Source organism: Lactuca serriola, chromosome 7 (assembly GCF_051521515.1).
Source record: "Lactuca serriola cultivar US96UC23 chromosome 7, Lser_US96UC23_V15, whole genome shotgun sequence".
Classification (NCBI taxonomy): domain Eukaryota; kingdom Viridiplantae; phylum Streptophyta; class Magnoliopsida; order Asterales; family Asteraceae; genus Lactuca; species Lactuca serriola.
The window spans coordinates 2,164,826-2,187,481 of record NC_136414.1 but is presented as its reverse complement, the minus strand read 5'-3'; the positions used below and the strand labels follow the sequence as shown (position 1 = coordinate 2,187,481).

General features: G+C 38.3%; 1 non-coding gene across 1 annotated transcript; it reads right to left on the bottom strand.

Moving 5' to 3' along the window:
* Positions 1-21,900: 21,900 nt before the first annotated feature.
* LOC145065190 (small nucleolar RNA R71) lies at positions 21,901-22,007 on the bottom strand. The gene has a single exon (XR_013688336.1). It is a non-coding gene; the product is annotated as a small nucleolar RNA R71 (small nucleolar RNA).
* Between the last annotated feature and the right edge of the window lie 649 nt (positions 22,008-22,656).

The window sequence follows — 22,656 nt, the reverse complement described above, 5'->3', positions numbered from 1 at the left end:
CTTCAATCTTCAATTCTTCCATGATTCTTCAATTTGGGCTCTAGGATGTGAGACCATACAATCCGAGCAGCAACGAATGATCAAGAGTATTCCAAACTCCAAATAATCACCCTAAAGTTGCACATAAAAACACACCCCAAAAATCTTCAATAATTCCAAACCCATTTCGAATACATCACTTCCGAACTTCCAATTGCATCATCTCGTGGCTTCAAAACTTCAAGATCACTTCGGTCTTCAAATCCGTGTAATATGAAAAATTCAAGTTCGAATTTCCATATAAAACTTCTCCCCTTTTTTATAATTGAAATTTGATTATAAAACTCCAACAAAAAAGAACGTGCTCTATTCGGAATTTTTCATGTTAAAACTCCCCCTTAACATGTGGCATAAACTTTGTGCTTCAATCAGGAAAATCCAAAAAATATTGAATTTTTAGCTTCGTTCACGGATCGCCTTTGACAAAATTTCTCAAAAATGGGTAGAAATTGTCAATTTCAAAATTCTGCAGTGACCCGTTGGGCCAAAAACAGCCAAATATGCGAAACACACTCCCATTTGCGAAACTGGGTAGAATGTGTAAATTCGCACAAATTGCATGGACCAGATTTGAAAATATTCCAATTTCTCAAAATTTTTACCCCAAATGCGAAACTGGGTAAAATTTGCCATTTTGCGAAGACTGCTGGGATTCGAAATGAAAATTCTGCGTTTTTGTCATTTTATAACCCCATTTTGCGAAGTTGGACCATTTGTATTATTTCATGAAAAGATCAGGGGCCAAATGCGAAACTATTTACTTTCTTCTTCATTGAACGATTATAACAGGGAATGCTTGGCATATTCTTATTCAGTCAAATTCTTCGCATGTTATTTTTGCAAATCACTTACAACACAAATGCGAATGAACAACTTTCGCATATGCGAACATTTCTTGACCCCAAATGCGAATATCACCAAAACATCACAGATTGCGAATGAACTCGACCTCAAATTTATTTTATCAACTGTGAACTAAAATGTGAACTGAATTTGATTCACCCATATGCGAACAAAATCAATATGCGAACCAAAATCAATATGCAAACCTTGATCGATTCCAAGTTAGTTTCGTTACTTTGAAGATACTTTGACTCACAATAAGAAAAATCGACCCCAAAGTTGTCGATAATTGATAACCTCCTGGATTCGCTTTTCCATTCAAACCAAAACATCAACAATACACTTCCAAAATCGATTATCAATTCCATCTAGACTTCGCATTGCATATTTGTTCTCAGTTCCAAAATCACCGGTTTTTGCTTTAACGATTCATCGACTCCAATCATGCGAACATTACTCCCCAATTCCAAAATCGAATTCGCAACTCCAAATACTCCAAACTCAATATCGATTTTTAGGAATCGAAATTGAAACAAAATCATCACACTTCGACAATCGACTCACCAAAATCAACAATTGCAAACAAATCTATTTCAAATCAGCATTTGCTTTTTATTCAACCCGTCGACCTTTCGCTTTTCAGTCAAGATCGACTCCAAACTAAATCGATTCCAGTTCGGTCCTAAGCTTTGATTCACGACTCCAAAATCATCGATCAAAATCACGATTATATCATTTGATTTCATAGTTTGACTTTTTAGAGTCAATGAACCAAAAACACGAAATCAAAGATTCCAATGCCAAATCGTAGATCAAACTAGGTTCAAACAGCTGTTCTAACTATGTTCTTCACCAAAAGTTAAGATTTCTTAAACAATTTTATCAATCTCAAAAACCAATTGTCGACTTCACGGTTTGAACAAAATCGATTTCTTAGTCATATTTTGATCATTATCGATTTTGAAACACATATAACAAAACCGATTCACAAAGTTGAAATTACAAACAGGATTTATTCGATTTTTAGAAGCACTGAGAAGAAAACGCAATACACGATCTCGTTGAACAGAATATGAGTTAGAACATTAGTGATGTACAACTGTTAAAGCATATGATGCTGAACGATTAATAGTAATAATCCAATGAACTACGAATTGGACTCAAAATGATGATTTATTAAGTTTTGGATTACATGAATAGTAAAGAACGAGATATGATTGGGCTCAAAAGTTTGATTGAAATTTTGGACTCAATTAACAATATCAGATTAAAACAAACTTTGGACCCCATCGATGAACAGTAACAACTTAAGATTAATGTTTTTATTTTTGGTTGAATTTGATCAAAAAAAATTGATTGGATCAACAATGAGGTTTGCAACGAATTAGATCCAATGATTCAAAACGATCAAAAATCAAGAACGCAAAGCACGAATCCAAATATTACGAGAGATCATAGAGAGAGACTCACCAAAATTGTTCAGATTGCGACAAAAATTGCCAAACCGAGAATCGTTCTTCAAAAATCACCTTGATCTTGAAGACCCGCTCCGATACCAATTGTAGTGACAAAGAACATGGTTTGGCATGCAGAATTAAAGCTTGCACAATTGAACATGGTGATTTGGGTGATCAAGAGATGTATTGAATGTATATAGTGTTACACAAAAATGATCTAGATCTAGACTACATAAATAACAAACACTTACACACTCACTTTTACATCTCTCAAGCACACCTCTACAAGTGGATAAACCCACTATTTATAGAGGTGTTTACATGTCTCTCTCTCACTCTCTAACAAATAGGCCTAAAGGCTAAAGCACCACATGCAAGTGGGTTTTACAAAAGTCAAACATTTACAAAGTCATGAATGAATAACTTTGCACCCCAACAAAAGAAATCCATCAAGTTCACGTTCAGACCATGGTGACTGGAATGCGCAAAAGATCAAGAATCCAACTCCCAAAAACAAGAAGGGAATTCCAGCTAAGAAGTCCAAACCAAGAGATGCTCCAACGAAACCAAGACCGGCTAGGTCAAAGTCATCTCGATGATCAGCTTTGAGTTTAAATCAAGTGTCGGGGCACCCATCAGATCGAACAAGAAATGGGTTAAACCCGAATATAGATGGGTACCAAAGGTTCAATCTCCCAAATCACCAAATGACTCTAATATTTCTACATCTTCTGTTTGTGATAAGCAAGATATGTCATGGGATAGATTTCTTTGCATAAATGACAAAGGTCGACCTAGTTTCAAAATGGACTGGGTTCCAAAGACCAACTGATACCGCTCTGTGTCGGAGCAGATATGGAGGCATATCATTAGACTTCGGTTTGTTGGTAGTGGCTGTTCCAGGCACATGCTAGGGGGCATCTCTCATCTGTAAAACATTCAGACCTTTGTTTGAGAGTATGTGTCCTTTTGCAGGAAAGGAGGAAAGGAAGAGATCACAAATGGGGTTAGTGCTTAATGACATGAAGAATTTTCGGATCTGTTCTTAGACTATGCGTACCGTTCTTAGACCTTCTGGATGAAAATTCAATCGGTGAATTATAGTTTGCGTTTTGCTCTCTATACTCCCGAGTTTATCTTAAACTGATTCTTTTCAAAGACAATTTTTTCATTTTCTTATAGTTTTTCGTTAGTAGGCATTATTTGGGAAGTGATATCAAGAAAGTGATAACGGGCAATCTAAAACCAGCGTAAGGGACTGAATCTGAATTGTCTAGACTCTGTGTTCAATGTGCTGATAGGGACGAAGGATTTGACATTGTGGATTTAGATAGGATTGTTTCGAATGACCAAACGACGCTTGGGTAGATTGAGTAGTGAGATAAACATGGGGAACCTATGGGATACACTAAATTAATACGCATCTACAACTGTGGCTTAACTTTTCCTTGATGTACGTACTTATGTCCTTAATTCTGGTTCTGATAGGGCGAATGGGGGGTTCTGATAAAGTAGGTATGTAGGAAATTATTTTCTTGCTTTCTATCTGTCAGTCATATGTTGCTTCCTCTGCGTGATTGGAAGAGATCCGGCCTGGAATGCAACATATGCAACTCACGCACCTCCCTATCTATGAAACTATTTCTATCTGTTAGCCATATGATGTCTCCTCTGCGTGATTGAAACATATCTGACCTGGAACACAACATATGCAACATTCTACAGCTGAATCCTTCTATCTCTGTTAGTCATATGTTGTTCCCTCTACGTGATTGAAAGAGATCCGACCTAGGACACAACATATGCATCTATCTCTAAATCTGATTTCCTCCTTAATAATTGCTGACTCACCTAAAGTAAGGAGTCCTTAGGAAGTTATTGATAACCAGGGTATATCGGGAAGTGGGGAACACGTTCTAGTGCAACTAAACTTGAACCATTTAGAGGTTGTCTGTAGATCTCGCTTCTTGATTTAAGTGGACAACAATACCTGTGATCGTCATCAGCTAAGTGGTATATTTGGAACAGTTTGTCAATATTCTTCGTGTTTAAGTGGACCACAATACCGGCAATTGACCAGATCTATTCATGAAGGTGAAGGTACTGATAAACAAGTTTAGGATGTCTCACAACTTTGATCCAATATATTTTTCTTTTTGTTAAATTTGTTCATAGTTTTCCTCTATGCACAAATTTATGGGGAGAATTAAAAAAAAAATCAAAATCCAAAAATATTGTTATTTCTGTTTTATTTCTTGTTTAGAAAAATCAAAAATCCAATTTTTTTTTTTCTGTTTTAGTTTGTGTGCTAAGTTTTCTTTTAGTTTTTGTTTTATCTTGAAAAGTGAATTCAGGTGTAGATGAGACTCATGGAGACTGTATCGAGATTTCTGAGCCAAAGTTTCATCCGTGATCATCGAAGAATTCTCATTCGAAGGAGCAAGAAATGAAGATTATTCTTTCAACATTCAATCTTTCAACCCCAGAAGCAAGGTGAAGCTGAACTTGAAGATTATGTGACAGATTGCATTGAAGCCTCTTCAATCAGTCTGCTGCTATCTTAAACTTGCTGAAGTGATCCAGAAGATTAGTTCTCTCTGATATTCTCTCTGAAGATTCTCAAGCTGAAAGCACTATCTTTCAAGTATTAGTACAAGATACCTCCTCACCCAATGTGCGTTCAATGTCAAATTCTATAGAAAATCCAAATTGCTCAAGATGAAGTCATTCTTTGAAGATTCATCAAGTTCATCTTGAAGTTGTAAAGAATTTGAAGATTAATGCTGAAGCCAAGCTCCCAATGAAGATTAATAAGAAAAGCCAGCTACTTTTTAGGGGAGTTTGTTGGGTCAATTAGAAAAGAAAGCTATAAACCAAGGGGGATATTCTTGGGTCAAAATTATGGTTTATACTTTACTTTTCTAGGCAATTGTATTTTTATGTAATGTTGTATGAGTTTACGGCCGTGAACCTGTTCACGATCCATGTCTCATATATATAGGGTGAGGAGTGCATGTGGGTGTAAGGACAAGGAGCTTAAGTATGTGTATTCTAAGGTGTGTTCTAGAGAGAGAAAGAAGAGAGAAGAAGAGAGTGTGTGTGAATCTATTGTAAGGAACTTCATTCTCATCATCAATACATCATAGATTCAAGTTATTATTCTTCTTCTTCTTCATTTGATCTGGCATCATCCGTTTGATTGCGATTCCGCACCATCAAATGGATCTGATTGATACACAAGCAGATTAGGGGCTTACATTGAGTGTGGGCGAGGCCCGTATGTCAAAGGTAGCTGAGTGAGGGCAAGGACTGTACCTCATAGTTAGCTGAGTTTGGGCGGGGCCCGTATCTCCTTGATTGTGGGCGAGCCTCGTATCTCCTAGTTGCATGTTATATGTTATGTGTGTGATATGTGGTAGTTTGGGGAGACTCACTAAACTTTGTGCTTACAATTTTCAGTTTTGGTTTTAGGTACTTCCGGAAGCAAAGGGAAGAGCTCGGGATGACTGCATTACACACACCACAGTGTTTAGCATGGGAGGATTTACTCTGATATTTTGATATGTGATTTTGATACATTGTTTTAACATGATGTTTTGAGATATTACCACTTATGTTTTTTATGAGATGATTGGATTACTATCGTTTTATTATAAATAAAAATGAAATTTTTGGATCTTATTTTTGGGGATGTTTCAAGTTCGTATCAGAGCCTTGGTTTGAGGGATTCGGGCACACTCTCAGGTGTGTCTGGACTCAAACTGAGGACTTGGTATGAAAATTTTCAAAAGAAAATCATTTTTATAAAAAAGAATTTTGGAAAAGAGAAAAGAGCTTTTAAAAGTGAAAAGGGTGTGGTGCATGCAATCAGCCGAGCTCACGTAAGTACTCCCAAATTACCCATACAAGTTTATGTTATGTTATGTTTATGAGAACTGCATGGTAGATTAGGGATAAGGATCTAGGAAGGATGCCTTATGTGCCTGTTATATGTGTATCAACTTTATGAACTGCATGCTAGTACAAATTAGTCACTGATATGATGGCCTGATTACGACATGCTTGCTTATGTTTACTCAATGCTCGAATGCTGCTTGCTTTGTGCTTTTAGGATTTATAGTTATCTTTAACTAACTAGTAAACGAATATGTTAAGTTACATATTATGAGGACTACATAATTTCAGAAGGTTAGGTGTAGCTCTATTTCGCAGCTCTTGTTTGAGTCCAACCGTTGTAGGGTAGAACCTCTCATTCGAAGAATTATCGAGTCTTAGTGATATGTAATAGTATTCAAGAGCTAGTTAAGGAGAGATACCAAGGACTTCTTATGCAGTTGATGTAGGAGAGTGGGATGGTAATTACCCTAGGGTAAGCCTAAGATAAGATTAGCGTGAGAACAGCAGTAGCAGTAGAAGGGACTTGGTGGAATCAAGGCAGTTCTTGAGGAAAGTACGGATATATGTGGAATGTAGTATGTGTCACACCCCAAAACCGAGAACGGCGGAAACGTTCTCAGGCGAAGGACGTCATGTAAAGTATCACAACAATGCAAAGTAGTAAAGAAGCAACAACATCATCCATTGCAATAATAGTATAATTTTAAATACAAGTGTGTTCTTTCAAAGTATAAAACAACATAATGAATATTCAAAATTTAAGATGAGTCTTGACTGCTCCGTCTTCACAAAACCTAGTCGTCGTACCTGTCTATTTGTGACTTGAGAATACAAGTTATTTTGAAAGAGAGTATCAACAATAAAGCTGGTGAATTCATAAGTATTTATGTGTCTTTGATTTGTAAAACTGTAAAGAAAAGACTTGTAATTGTTTGAAGGAAAGTTTGTATAAGAATGAAAGTGTTTGTAAGTAATTGTAAACGTTTGAAAACCCTAGAAAATCTCATATTTCCTACTAGTATAAAAAGTAGTCTTCTACTAAAACCCGACTATTTTGAAAGAAGCCTTCTACCAAGACCCTACTGTTTTGAAAGAAGCCTTCTACCAAGACCTGATTGTTTTGAAAGTAGCCTTCTACCAAGACCAGACTGTTTTGAAAGTATCCTTTTACCAAGACCCGACTGTTTTGAAAGTAGCCTTCTACCAAGACCTGACTGTTTTGAAAGTGTGAACCTCTACATAAGTGAAGGTTTTTCCTTGTACAACTATTATTATTCAAATCTAATCTACCTCATTGATTATGTGAATGTGACACAAAGTAAAGGTAATAAGGAAAATAATATAATAACTGGTATTGTATCCTTTTGTATTTGTCGTATGTAAAGTGTAAGTACTGTAGTATTTGTAATAAGTGACTACTATTGTACTAATTGCCTTAAAATGAGTATTAAGGTATACTGTGGTGGCTAGATCCCATACTAAACGCTCTCCCTGACAAAAGATTTTGGGAACCAAACACGACCCCTGCAATGTTGCAAGTCATGAACATCCACATTATTATGATCATGTATACCCAATATAACTACCACCTTTTGTTTAGAACAATGCGTTAGTGATTCATTGGGATAGTTAGATCCTGTAATTGTTCCATGCTATAGCACCTTGTCGTGTATTGTATCTTCCTCCCTGTTTCTCTTTATTGTATGTTCTCTTATGTTTCGGGTTGTCACATGATCCCCCTGTTAGAGGAAATTTCGTCCCGAAATTAGAATTTAGGTAAAGGAGTAAGTATGAATAATCGAGCAATGAGGTGGGGATACTTCCTATTCGATTGATTCCCATGCTCCCAAGTGAATTCAGGTCCTCGGTTGGCATTCCTACGAACCTTCACGAATGGGAAGCGACTTTGCTTCATTCACTTGACCTCTCGGTCCATGGTCACTAAGGTTATTCCACGAAGGTGAGGCTCTTGTTGAACTCAATCTCGTTGAGTGGGATTACAAGAGTCCTGATGCAAAGGTACTTTTTCAAGTTCAATACGTGGAGGGTACAATGTACGTTACTGAGTTTGCGAGTAAGTTGAATTTGTGAGTTATAGGGCCAATTCTGGTAAGAATCTCGGAGGTCCTAACTATCTTGGGTTTAGCTTTCCACGCTTTCCAAAGCGTATCAAGCCTTCCCAGGGTGAGACTTCCAAAAGAATTTGGTCTCTCACTTGGAATTCCAAAGGTTTCTTCCTCTTGCTTCTCATCCCAGTCAAGGGCCGCTCCTTTCTGGGTCAAAATCGTAAGAGGTTTCCGTAATTCGTGAGGAGTTCCGAATGAACTACGACAGTAGGACAGCGAGACCTAGGATTTGGCGAATTCCCGTCGGCGTCTTCGGTGCTGAGAATTTATCAACGGTTTTGATTATTGGAAGGTTCCTCAAGAATTCCCACATCACTAATAGTGTGTCTTAGGAATTTGACTCTTGAATTCCAAAACTCGCATTTAGAGAACTTCGCGTAAAGTTTCTCTGATCGTTTTGTTTCCATGGTTTGTTGTAGATGCTCTTCATGATTTCCTCCTTACTACGAGAGTAGATAAGTAAGTCATTTACAAGGACAATGACGAACTGTCCCAAGTAAGAATGGTGCACCCTATTCATTAAGTTCATGAATACTACGGGCGTATTGAACTTATCCGAGGGGTATCACTATGGACTCGTAGCGTCCGTATCGAGTTTGGAAGATTGTCCTTAGGACATCCTCCTCTAATACTCGTAACTGGTGACATTCGGATCTTAGGTCCATTTCTGAAAGGTAAATCTTTACTTGCGGTTGGTCAACCAATTCTTCTATGCGAGGCAGATGGTAATGGTTTCTAATGGAGATCTTGTCGAGGTCTCCGCAGTCGATGTTCCTACGAAACATTCCGTCTATCTTCTCGAAGAATAAGACTGGAGTTCTACAGGGTGAGAACCTTGGTCTTTCCATTCCATTGCTGAGTAGTCGTTAAGCTGTCTGGACGGTTCTTGTATCTCTGTGGGTGTTAGTCTATAGGGCGATCTGGTTACGGAGTCGTATTGGGTTCTAAGTTTGTTCGTATGACGATGCGATTACTCGTAGTCTTGGGCAGTCTCTGTCCTGAAACTTATATTAGAAGTCATACCTGGGTCATCAATCACAGTCTCGTGTATACGATTCGTATATAATTAAGATTGAAAAGATAGTAAAATAAATGATTCTTCTTTAAGCTCACATCCCAACGAGGAAAAGAAGTTAAAGTGGAATCATCAATTCTAAACCTGTAGAACCTTGATTATATACCACCCCTGTGTATACATTCTTCAGCGATAGATCAACCGTAAGGGTCCTTGGTTTGAACTTGATGTACTGTACGAGTGGTACTCCGTGGAGGTTTGCTGAGGTTTCTTCGGAAAGGATAAGAAACATGAGGTACTCTACGCATGAGTACTTTGGAGTTCTGAAATGACGGCTTCGCTAGAAAGGCGATTTTGGAAAAAGAGATGTGCGCATGATACTAGTATTGTGCAGATCGAATTGACTCAAGTTGTATGATAATATCGGACTTACTTGGAAGTAAAGACATTAGACTCGATCATAAAGGTGTTACAGAAAAAACCCAACAGTGCAACTTTTAACAGAGTTACAGTACTATTGATTTACAACAAGACTATTGCTGCGAACTAGGTATACTACAAAAGACAAGTATACGCAACACAAGGGTCCCTTAACTGATGGGATCTCGCAATAGATAAGACTCGAGTTGCACAAATGTTAAACAGTTTATGAGTCTGATACAACGAACGCCTTAGATAATTTAACGTGGGTCCGGAGTAGTCTCTCCTACGGCAGTGATCCTTAGTATCTTCCCGTCTGCGCCGGAGTTCTTTGTTATTGGACAGACCTTTTTGAGGTGTCCAATCTCACTGCATGGGTGACATATCTGGCTGGTACTAACATCGGTGGTGGAAGTGAGGTGTCGAGTCAGAGTTATATGGACACGGGTGTGTTCTTTGTTCATCCACTTTGAACATTTCCTTTTATAGCGTCCGGTTTCACCACCACTATAGCAAGCAGAGCTGACTCCGATGTCAGGGGCTCGAGTGATGGGTCGTGCCGGCGCTCCACAGCTACGGGCATGGTGCCCTACTTTGTAGCAATTTCAGCATTGCATTTCATGACAGACCCCGTTGTGATGAAACTACACTTGTTACACTTCGGAAGTTTTCCCTCGTATAGTCTGATCGGAGCTGAAATGGCAGGAGTTGCCACTTGTTGCTATTGCATGGCAAGTCTTTGGGATTGCTTGCGCTCCTTTTGGGCTTGGCGCTTTCGTTTCTTCTTCTCGGTTTTACGGCTTTGCAAGTCCGTGACTGTTACTATTTGTTGGCTTCCCGGATCGGTACGACGATCGGAATTGTCAACTCCTTTGCTGGTCTTGTTTGCGTTGTAAGAGTTGAGGTGTGCAAGGAAAGTTGTCATGGCAGCTATTACCACGGCTTGTAATGTAGCGGCGTCGATATGAAGGATAGGGGTTTCGTTGTTTGGTTGACTATTTCCGAATGACGACATGATTCTTTTATACGGAAAGAAAATGAATTCGTGAGCGATTATGGTTGAACCTAGATGTATTTCGATCGTTCATGTAAAGAGTAGAAGTATGTTCTTGAGGGTTTGACCTACATCCCTATGATGCAGTCCTAGTACAGAGTAAAAGTAAGTTCATAGAATGGTCTCAAGACGTTTGACGTTCAAACCAGGGTACCATCGGTTGGTAAATAACATGATCCAACCTTTGAAAGAGAATTGGGAATGATCCCTAAGCTAAATTACTCTAGTCCAATAACTTGACTAGAGTGGGTTTCAGATAGACCCCAACGAAAGTATGATGAAAGTATTTGAACAATGTGTGACATCCCCAAAATCACGGCCATAAAAGACCGGTTTCATTTATGCTTTTAAAATAATTTCAGAGTAAATCAATTGATTTAAAAGAGTTGCGGAATTTATTCCGAAAACAAAATATGATAAAATAAAGTTTATTAAAGCAATCATCAAGAGATGCATTTTCATTATATAACAATATTCGGGATGTCATGTTCCGATACAGACCAAAAAGCATAAACGACATATTACAAGCCATACAACAGTTATATACATATACAAGCTCATAAACAAAACAACTTGATGATTCATCCATCTTATGCCCTTGCGCCACTTCCTGTAATACAAATAAAACTGAGTGGGTCAGGCTTGGGAGCCTGGTGAGCACATAGGGTTTTCAACCCACAACGAATAATTATATTTAATTTCACCAACCAACAATAACCCGATTACCCATTCCCGTTATCCTCACTTTATGTCCCTAAAACAACATCTATCTCAAGGGACCTAATCTAGGATTTTCATCGGGACGGACATTACTGCTAAGGGGTTTCCTCAACAATAGATACCCTAAAGGCAACCATGAGGGGGGTACAGTACACCGGTGAACACATCGTTCACAACACCTACAAGTTATGAACCTGATAGCATTCCACAGGACTGTCTAGAAGGAGTTTGTGGTAGTTATCCATACTTCGCTGAATAACTAGATCAACTACAACAACATCGAGGCCTCTCATCTGTTTATCACACATCAACTATCTACCAATGTTGTACCCAACATATTAGTAAATAAAAATATATATATTTTTATACATAGTTTAAAACCTGTATAGCATTCTCATTCTATACATATTCCACATAACAGATGAGGCACACACACATAACATGTATTACATAGAAAATAAATCATATCTATGAGATAGAAGAAAGTGAATATACATTCACACATATAACAACAAAATATACACATAACACGTATTTCGTATAAAATACTTCATAGTTATGCATTAGAAGAAAGTAACTACACACTCACTTGATCAGAAGATGATCGGACAACACTACGGCTCTAAGAGTAGTATTCTTCGGTGAAACCATGATAACTTCACACACCGGGCATCTCGCGGGCAGAGCTTCGGCTCGGAAACTCTTTTCTTCTCGGGATCTTCGAGCTTCGGGACTTGCTTCGGGTCTTGGGATGAACACCGGGGATTCGGGGGGTTAAAATAGGGCTTAGAGAGAGTATCGGGAGTGGGAGAGAAGAGATGGAGAAACCAAAATTGGCTGCCCCTTGAATTCTATTTATAGGGCAAAAATTTCAGGCTCACCTCGTGAGTTTTGCAATTCTCACCTCGTGAGCTCGATATGTCATTGCGTTCTTCATGGCCACTTGCCCTGGAAGACGTCCATCAATTACTCACCTCGTGAGTTCTGACACCACCTTGGGTTTCGCACCCCGAACTTCAGAAATTCATAACTTTCGCATATGAGCTCCGTTTTTGACGTTCTTTATATCCACACGTAGGTGAGATTATGCTCTACAACTCTCTTTTAGACTCCATTGTCTAATTTTGACTTTAATTTTAATATATTATTAAAATATTATTTTTAGTAGGCCGGGACAGGTAAACTCCGTTCGAAATTCATAACTCCTTCATCTGAACTCCGTTTTCGTCTGTCTTTTTATCGTTTCACTACTATCAATGTGATCTTCGATTCTCATTTATATTGTTTTGGCTAAAAATCACTCAATCTCAAATAGGGGATTCGGGGCTGCATACTGCTAAGTCGGAACTTCGAAAAATCATAACTTCCTCATATGAAGTCAGATTTGGGCGTTCTTTTTATGCACGCTCTCGGTTTAACGAACCCTACGAATTTCATTTAGATCACTAAGGATAGATACCGCTCTATCTTAAATTTATATTTTACGTCATTCAGCGTCGTGCCGGTTCTGTCGCGAAACTTCGACAGATCATAACTTCTTCGTTATAACTCGGATTTCGGCGTTCTTTATATCGCCGGAATCCTTGTTTCGACCCCTACAACTTTATGTAAAAATATCAGGCTTATCTCACACTTTAATTTTGACGCTTATTTTTATCCTTTATTAGTTATATCTTTATAATTAAGTAATAAGCACACAAATACACATAATTCACATAATACTCAAATATTACATCATTAATAATTCAAAAAAAGTTACAAGGGTTAACCTAGACTATTACATCAACGAAAATGCTTTGCCTGGAAACACGGGCGTTACACAATGAGTGACACAGAAGTTAGCCGACTTTCAATATCGGTATTCATGACGTAATAAGTTTGGGAAAATTGACCTTGTAGTAGGTCTTACATCACATCCAGAGTAGAAAAGTCTTGGCCGCATAAAGGCCTAACTAAAAGTACTTACAATACAAGATAGTTACATAGAAAAATGCCACATGGGACATAGACAGGAAAACGATTCTTTGAAACAAGAAAGGAAAGTAAAGCATCTCCTATTGGTGACGATCACCCCTATGGTGAACCCTTAGTTCAACTAGTTGACATTCCATATCAAGCAGGTGTCTTTCGTACACCCTCTGGCGTACTCGAAGCTCTATGACTTCGGCTCATGTTTCAGCTAGTGCTTGTAGTAGGGTCTCATGGTCTCTCTCAGATCTCTCCTGAGTGTGTTCAAGGAGATTGGTGCGGATGGTATGCATTACTGCATTGACATCAACCTCCGCGATACGATGGAGAGCTGTCCTGCCCTGAATCTTGTTTCGGGCAACTTTATGGACCAGGATTGGTAGAACTCTGTCTGCCGAGCTTCCTTCGCTTATGTTGTAGAAGCTTCAGTCTCCATTGAATGGCATGGGTTGATTCTGCTCTTCGCTCCATGTTTCCAAGCATTCTACCCAAGGAGGCGTCGGGCCATGAAAAGCCGGACGAGGGTTAGGATTTGGAATAGGAGCTACCGCGGGTAGGTTCTTAACTTCGGGTTCAAAGTTAGCATCATCCGAAAGATCTTTAGCATGGTGATCATTCAAAGGGATTGGATGATCATCCTTTGGTTCTTCTCTAAACCATCCAGCATTGCCTTCGTTCGGAAGGTACGGGTCGCCGTGGGGATGGAATCCAGCCATGTTATCTACGCAAGAATTGGGGTAAGGAAATAGTTATTAGACAAACTAACTAGATAATTATTAAATAGTCTTCATTAGTTATATCACTATTTGTAAAGTGCATACTAGTTATATGTAATCAAAACAGGATAGGCCTTCGAATAATTGACCATAACTCCAAATTCACAAGGAATAGGGGTAAAAAAAATTCACAGATTCTAAGTCTATGACATCCTAGTTACATATAACCTTAGTGTATCCACTTAGCAACTATTGACCTAGTAATGAAGATCCTTCTTAGTTCTCAAGTAAGTAATTATAGTAACACAAAATACTCCCATAGTATTTTAGATGTATGCTCTTCTCTAATGTTCTCATTGTGGTAGTGTTGATAAGTTTTTAGACTTGTTGCCACATCACAACCATTCTTGGGAATGTGCTAATCACTCCTCGGACCAGCATAGTTGATCAGGCTATGCCACTCCCAAGACTGACCATACATCCCCGAGCTTACTTGTGATATTCAACAATCGTAATACTTTTGTTCTTGTCATTGTGACAATGATTTTAGTATGAATGCAGGTATGTATACTTAGTTAAATATTTTATTATTTAAAAGTATAAACTCTGGTCAGAGTGTTTTAATCCCATTGTATTTATAGCTAATATATCTTTTATGGGTAGATATACTTAATTCACTATAAACAATGCTATGATACCAATCTGTCACACCCCAAAACCGAGAACGCCGGAAAGGTTCTGGGGCGGAGGACGTCATGTAAAGTATCACAAGCAAAGTAGTAAACAAGCAACAACATCATCCAATGCATTAATAGTATAATTTTAAATACAAGTGTGTTCTTTCAAAGTATAAAACAACATAATGAATATTCAAAATTTAAGACGAGTCTTGACTGCTCCGTCTTCACAAAACCTGGTCGTCGTACCTGTCTATTTGTGACCTGAGAATACAAGTTATTTTGAAATCGAGTATCAGTAATAAAGCTGGTGAATTCATAAGTATTTATGTGTCTTTGATGTGTAAAACTGTAAATAGAAAAGACTTGTAATTGTTTGAAGGAAAGTTTGTATAAGAATGAAAGTGTTTGTAAGTAATTGTAAACGTTTGAAAACCCTAGAAAATCTCATATTTCCTACTAGTATAAAAAGTAGTCTTCTACCAAGACCCGATTGTTTTGAAAGAAGCCTTTTACCAAGACCTGACTGTTTTGAAAGTGGCCTTCTACCAAGACCCGACTGTTTTGAAAGTAGCCTTCTACCAAGACCCGACTGTTTTGAAAGTATGAACCTCTACATAAGTGAAGGTTTTTCCTTGTACAACTATTATTATTCAAATCTAATCTACCTCATCGATTATGTGAATGTGACAAAAAGTAAAGGTAATAAGGAAAATAATATAATAACTGGAATTGTATCCTTTTTTATTTGTCGTATGTAAAGTGTAAGTACTGTAGTATTTGTAATAAGTGGCTACTATTGTACTAATTGCCTAAAAATGAGTATTAAGGTATAATGTGATGGCTAGATCCCATACTAAACGCTCTCCCTGTCAAAAGATTTTGGGAACCAAACACGACCCCTGCAATGTTGCAAGTCGTGAACATCCACATTATTATGATCATGTATACTGAATATAACTACCACCTTTTGTTTAGAACAATGCGTTAGTGATTCATTGGTATAGTTAGATCCTGTAATTGTTCCATGCTATAGCACCTTGTCGTGTATTGGATCTTCCTCCCTGTTTCTCTTTATTGTGTGTTCTCTTATGTTATCGTGTATTGTATCTATGAAATAGTATCTATGTAATAGTATGCAATAGAATCTCTTCATATAGTATGTAATGTATTAGTATGTCTGTAATTGTATTTTTGTAATTGTATCTCTTCATATAGTATGTAATGTATTAGTATAGACTCATGAATGAACTGACTCTTGCGTGATTCTTTGTACTTGGAATAGTAAGTAGTATCTCCTAAATATACTTATTATAGTTACAAGTAATGTATGAGTATAACCGAAGTATGCCTTTGCTACCCAAAGGTACTGAACTAACTGATGGAACTTTTATGTATACATATGTATACATAATATATAACTAATATTTAGATGACATTCAGAAGAATAATCGATGCCCTAAGGCCACATCCCAACGAGGAAAAGGAAATAAAGTGAGCTAGCCATCCTAAGTCCTTTAAACATTACTTCTATAACTATACATATATAGGAATGCATTTGACAATATAAAAGTATAAAAGAAGTTTTGTAAAACCTTTGAAAAGTTTAATAACAAAGAAATGATGACTTGATGTCAGTTTATAAAATGATTTGAAAGCAGTTTGTTTATTAAGAACAGTTTTAAGTATAAGGAAACCTTTGTTTGAAACACAATTGTAACAGAGTTTGAAAGGAAACATATAGTATGTAAGACAGTTTGATAAAGAGCTTTAACATGTAAAAAAACGTTTTAGTAAGTCATTTGGAAGTAGTATCCTGAGTAAACAACTAAAAGTGTAATAATTTCATTTGCATGCTAGTTATTAACCACATGTGATTGATGTACTAACTAGCATGATTCAACTTGTATCCCCCATCAAAGCATTTATAAACATTTAGAACCATTTAAAGGTTAATTAAGGGGTATGAAGTCACCTGCAGTGAGTGGATCGGGTGGAATTGTCATACAAGTGCTTGGTGTCAAGTGAAGACTTAAACACACACAATGATCCTAATAACATATAATGACATATGTGTATATACAATTAGTGATTATAACACTAATTAGACAAGTAAAAACATCCTACTGTGGGGAAAACACTTTAGTCAAGTGTTAGGAGGCCATTGGGTTGCAACAAAGGATTGCAAGGCATCGTATTTGAGTTTATGGTCTATGGACCATACTTAATGGAGTTCATGGCCCAGAGGAGTTTACTCTTGGCCGTAAACTCTCAAATGGGTCTCCATTTGAGGCTTAAAGGCAAGGTTTCTTAAGTGGTTAAGTGTTCCAAGGCTTAAGTAAGAGGCTAGGTGGGTTTAAGGTCCAAGAATGACCTTATATTGAGTTTGCGGCCTGGGGACCACTTCCCCATGATTTTACGGCCGTAAACTCATGGTATGAAGTGCCATTTTGTTTCTTGGAGTCCCTAGTTCAATGGTGTAAGGTTCAATACTAAGTTCTAGTCATTAGGAAGGTCAAGAGGGCATCAATGCGCCCTTATAGGGAGTTTATGACCTTGGGAGATCCTTGGATGTAAAATCTCATTCAACCCTCTATTCTTGATGATTCTAAGCTCTAAACATGTTAAAACTAGTGTACAACGAGTTAGAACAAGATTAATTACGATCTAGGAGCTTGAATGGTCGTTTTTGGCCAAGAACACTAGTGTGTGTTCTTGGTGAAACTTGAAGATCTACAAAATGGAATGATTTCACAGATGAAATCATGTAAGATCACTAGATCATGTAAGATATCAACTAATTAGGACAAAAAGCTTACGACTTTTGAAGATCGAGAACGAAGACTGGGATGGTACTTGAGAGGATTTCAGCCAAGGAAGTGAAAGAATGGAACAAATGGCCAAAATATCAGCATATAGGAGGAGTTTACGGCCCACATGGAGTTTACGACCGTAAACTCCCATGTGGTGGTCGTGAACTCCTTGTCAAGGTGATTTAGACTTGTTCTTTGTGCTATATCTTCAACTGATAGACCCTGACACTTATCCCTTAAGTGTACAAGGTTCAGAACGCTCAAGTAAACTCCAAATTGTGCTAAATGATAGCAGGAATGAGTTTTACTTTCAATAAAGTGTTAGACTGAACAAGATGGAAAATTTCGGGTTGTCATAGTATGGGCCCGTACTATTGAAAGTAGAGGATCCGTACTCAAATCAAGGAAGGCTGAGATGAACCTAGGAAACTTGTAGTGTGTGTGATCCCTCGAGTTATAATGAGTATTCTGATGTTTGTTATGGTGTATTTTCAGAATGGTGATGCTATGCACTAGACCAGTCGGCACTCTGGGAGCTGGAGAGGGATCATGCTCAAGCTCTGGAGCCGGGCAGCTCAACAAGCAGACGAGGGAGTTCATTTCATCTGAGGTCACGTGAAATATTTTAGACCAGACTCATGTGATCTTCAGTACGATCAAGAAGGGTATCTTGGAGCTTTTGGATGAGAGACTGAGTGCATCACATACTGAGGTTGTGGCCATGATGGGGTCGTGCACGCTGACGTTCAGGGAGTTCAGAGCCTGTGGAGCTCCTGACTATCATGGGGCTCGGGACCCCATGGCTAGCAACAAGTGGTTGGATGATGTCGCCAACGCCTTCCATATGTGCCGATGTCCCGAGGGGGACAAGGTACGACTTGCCTCCTGTCTTCTGAAGGACAGGGCATGTGACTTCTGGGAGGTGGTCCGACATGCCATTGGTAATGATACAACTCTTGATGCCATGACTTGGAGTGACTTTTTGGCCAGGTACAGGGCCAAGTTTGCACCTGTGATTCAGGTGAAGTAGCTTGCAAGGGAGTTCTAGGATCTCCAGCAGACGACTGAGACAGTGACCGAGATCACCATTATGTTCAGGGAGAGGGTCCTTCTTGTTTCGCAGCATATGGCGGACGAGAAGATGAAAAAGGCCTGGTAACACGAGATGCTAAGGAGCGACATTCAATAGTCTGTGAGCCGATCCAGCTGCAAGACGTTGGAGGATATGATAGCGAGGGCTAGGGAGATGGAGATTGATTTAGTGATGGAGAGGAAGAGGAAACCAGATGATGTGTCAGGTGTGGAGGTTTTAAGAAAGAAGCCCAAGGTAGATTCCCGAGGGAAGGGCCACTAGGGACGAGGCTGCTGTGGGAAGTGTGGCATGACACATGATGGGGCGTGCAGGGCAGGTAGTTCGGTCTGTTTTAAGTGCGGCCAAACTAGACATGTTAGCAGGGATTGTACTGCTACCACCACCACCACTGTAATATCTGATATGATTTGCTTCCAATACAATCAGCGGGGCCACAAGACGTCCCAATGTTCGAGTTTAGCAGCATGAGAAGGATGAGTGGTGGCACCCGCTCCTGCTACATTGAGAATTACCGACGGCCGCCAGGGCCAGGCGGATGCGTCATTAGCAAAGAGCAGAGCCTTCCAGTTGACAGCGGAGGAGGCACGTGCAGCACCCGACGTGGCGACGAGTATGTATCTTCTCCTTATCTCTTTACTTATATTGATTATTGCTTATGTTTTGTGTTTCATTATAGGATCGTTCCTTGTGAACGGTATATTGATATGAGCATATTTATACACATATTTATACGACATACATTAATATTTTGATTACTTTTATGCCCTTATCTGAACAAATGATACTTAATTTGATATGCTTTGTGTTGTAGGGACCAAAAGACATGCTTTGAGCAAAAAAGAAGTTGGAAGATGGAAGTTTGAACCAAAGCTCTAAAATGAAGAAACATATGCCCAACACGTCGTGGTGATCTTACCACGACGTGGTGACTTGAAGAATCCCGATTAGCTTCGAAGACTTGGAGATCACGGGATAAGCACGATGACCACAATGTGGTGGAAACACCACGACGTGATGCCCAGATTTCGGGAAAAGTATAAATATATCACTCAAACCTCTGAATTGGGACTTTTGGCTCTGGAGAAATTGACACTTTTGGAGGCAAAACACTGGAATTGAGCATTGGAAGCAAGAATTTCATTCACAACCATTGGAAGGAAGAGCATTAAGGAAATTGAACTTACACTTCGATTTTTCTTAGAATTAGCCATGTCTTACACTTTGAATTTCGTTTTTGTGACTTTGTTTGCTGAAATCATGAGCTAAATACTCATGAATTTCGTTTAGTCTAGGATGAGTTGAATATTTAGGGTTGATTTTATGGTTTGGATTAAGATATTTTGTTATTTGTTGATTTAGCTTATTAAAGAACCTCAAGTACTTTTGATAACTACTTTTCTCTAGTTATTGTTGAATTTGATTAAGTTAGTATGAACATCTCTCTTAATTAGATTTGAATCTTATGATCTTGTGATTTGCAAAATTGTAGAACTAGAGTTTTGAATAAAACCTAGGGTTAAGTAGAAAAGTGGGTAAAAGAGTATAGGAGCTAATATATTACGACAAATCATATATCAAAATTAATCAATAAACTAAATTGGTTAATTAATTATAAGTCTAATCAATTCGAACAAAACACTAGTGAGTTGGAAAGTTTGTCCGCTTGATCACCGAAAAAATAAGCTAGTTTGCTAAAGGATTTAATTAGTGAATACTAATTTGGTCATCTTAGGAATATGTAACTAAAGAAACTAAATCCATTGCACGTCCATAAATCAACCATAATAACAACAAATACGAAGCTGAACGAAAGTCTCTTTCTCACCTTGGTTAATTCATACTTATTTGCTTGCTTAGTTTAGTGTTAGTTTAATTAAGTGAATTTTGAGTTAATTCAGTAATTTAAGTATCTAGTCTTGCAAAACTAGAAAAACAAAACCTTTTCTTATTTGATTATTAATTAGTTAAATAGTAAAATAAAGTAGTTTAAATACCGTTCCTTGTGTTAAACACTCGTTCTTTCCATTGCTATACTATTGCATGATTAGGTACACTGTCTAGTGTGTTTAACAGTCTAGTGTAGGGAATAACTTTATAAATTAAACTTGGATAAAAACATAAGCACATTAAACTCACATCAAGTTTTTAGCGCCGTTTCCGGGGAACGGTCCAGTTTTAGTTACTTTATATTGCTATTTTTAGGATTATTTTATGTTAGACTTTAGTTTTTAATTTTGTTTTTTAGGATTTTAGTATTTTAAGATCCACGCCATCGTGGTATTTTCTACCACGTCGTGGTATCGCTACTGTAGAAATTTAATTTTTTGTTTTTGTTCTTTTACGTGCTTCCTTTGTTTATTTGCAGATCGTTTATGACCAGTGGATCGAAGTCATCTTTGATTCCACCACTTGAAGACTCGGAATCCACGTTTCACAAAAATAAGGACAAAGTCATAGGAGGATCTTCAACACCAAAGAATTCACATTTGAAGAGCCTCAAATCTGTCTTTAGCAAGAAAAAGGGAAAGAAAGTGGGAGAATCTAGCATCTCATCATTGACGGACGAAGACCCGAAGAAGGAAGACACCGAGTATGAAACAGAAGGAGTCGAAAAGAAGACTGAATCTGAAAACGAAAGCGACTCCAAACTCAATCCTGAAACCGAACCCGATAACACCATGGCTAATATCGATGAAATGTCCATATGAGAATGAAAGAAACGGATGCATGGCGATATCGGCCCAGGACTCGTGTTACCCAAAATTCCAGCAACTGCAAACTTTGAACTGAAAGGTCATATACTTTCACAACTTCGGGATATCCCATTTTATGGGAAAGATAACGAAGACGCATACAAGCATCTTGACGAGGTCAACGACATAGCAGACTACTTCAACACACCTAATGTGCCTCACGAGACTGTTCTACTTCGCATGCTACCAGTCACGTTCAAAGGAGCTGCGAAAGAATGGCTAAAGTCACTCCCTCCAGGATGTATCACCACATGGGCTAAGATACGCGAGGAATTCATTGATCAATTTTGCCCTCCCTTAAATATATCAAAATTGAAGAAGGCCATTGCAAACTTTGAGCAACAACCAGGCGAGTCCCTTTATGAGGCATGGGAGAGATACAAAAGTTTATTGAGGAACTGCCCTCATAATGATCTGAACAGTCAATAAGAAGTCTCCATTTTCTATGATGGAGTGAATATGACAACTAGGTAGCTCCTTGAATCTCAAGGACCACTCACAAAGAAGGCACCCGCAACAGTAAAAGAGCTCATTGAAGAATTCTCTAAGCACTCTAGAGAATACCATAACCTAAGGAATGATGTGATAAGGGGATCGGCTAATGCTGCTTCAGAGGACATGTCTACAGTTCTGGCAATGTTGCACAACATGGATAGGAGAATAAATAAGATGGATCAAACAATCCATGCTATTCGGGTTGGGTGTGAAAACTGTAACGGGACTCATTTGACTAAAGATTGTGACCTTGATGAGAATGGAAACTGGAAAGTTGAAGCTTTCTACTCGAGTGGTGATCGTTTTGATGAAGATTAGAGAAACCTAAGAAAAATTGGTTGCCTTATGATGAGTATAGAAAGGAAAAAGAAGAGAAGTATGAACAAAAAGGAAGAGGCTTCTACCAAAGAGAAGAACACGTGAAGGAAAAGAAATCTGATTTGGAGACTATTCTTACCCGATTTGTAGCCGCTTCCGAGAAAAGGCACGACGGAACTGAAGCAGCAATTAAAGAGCCACAAAAGTTAATGAAAGGCCAACAAATGATAATGAAAGAACAACAAGAGATGA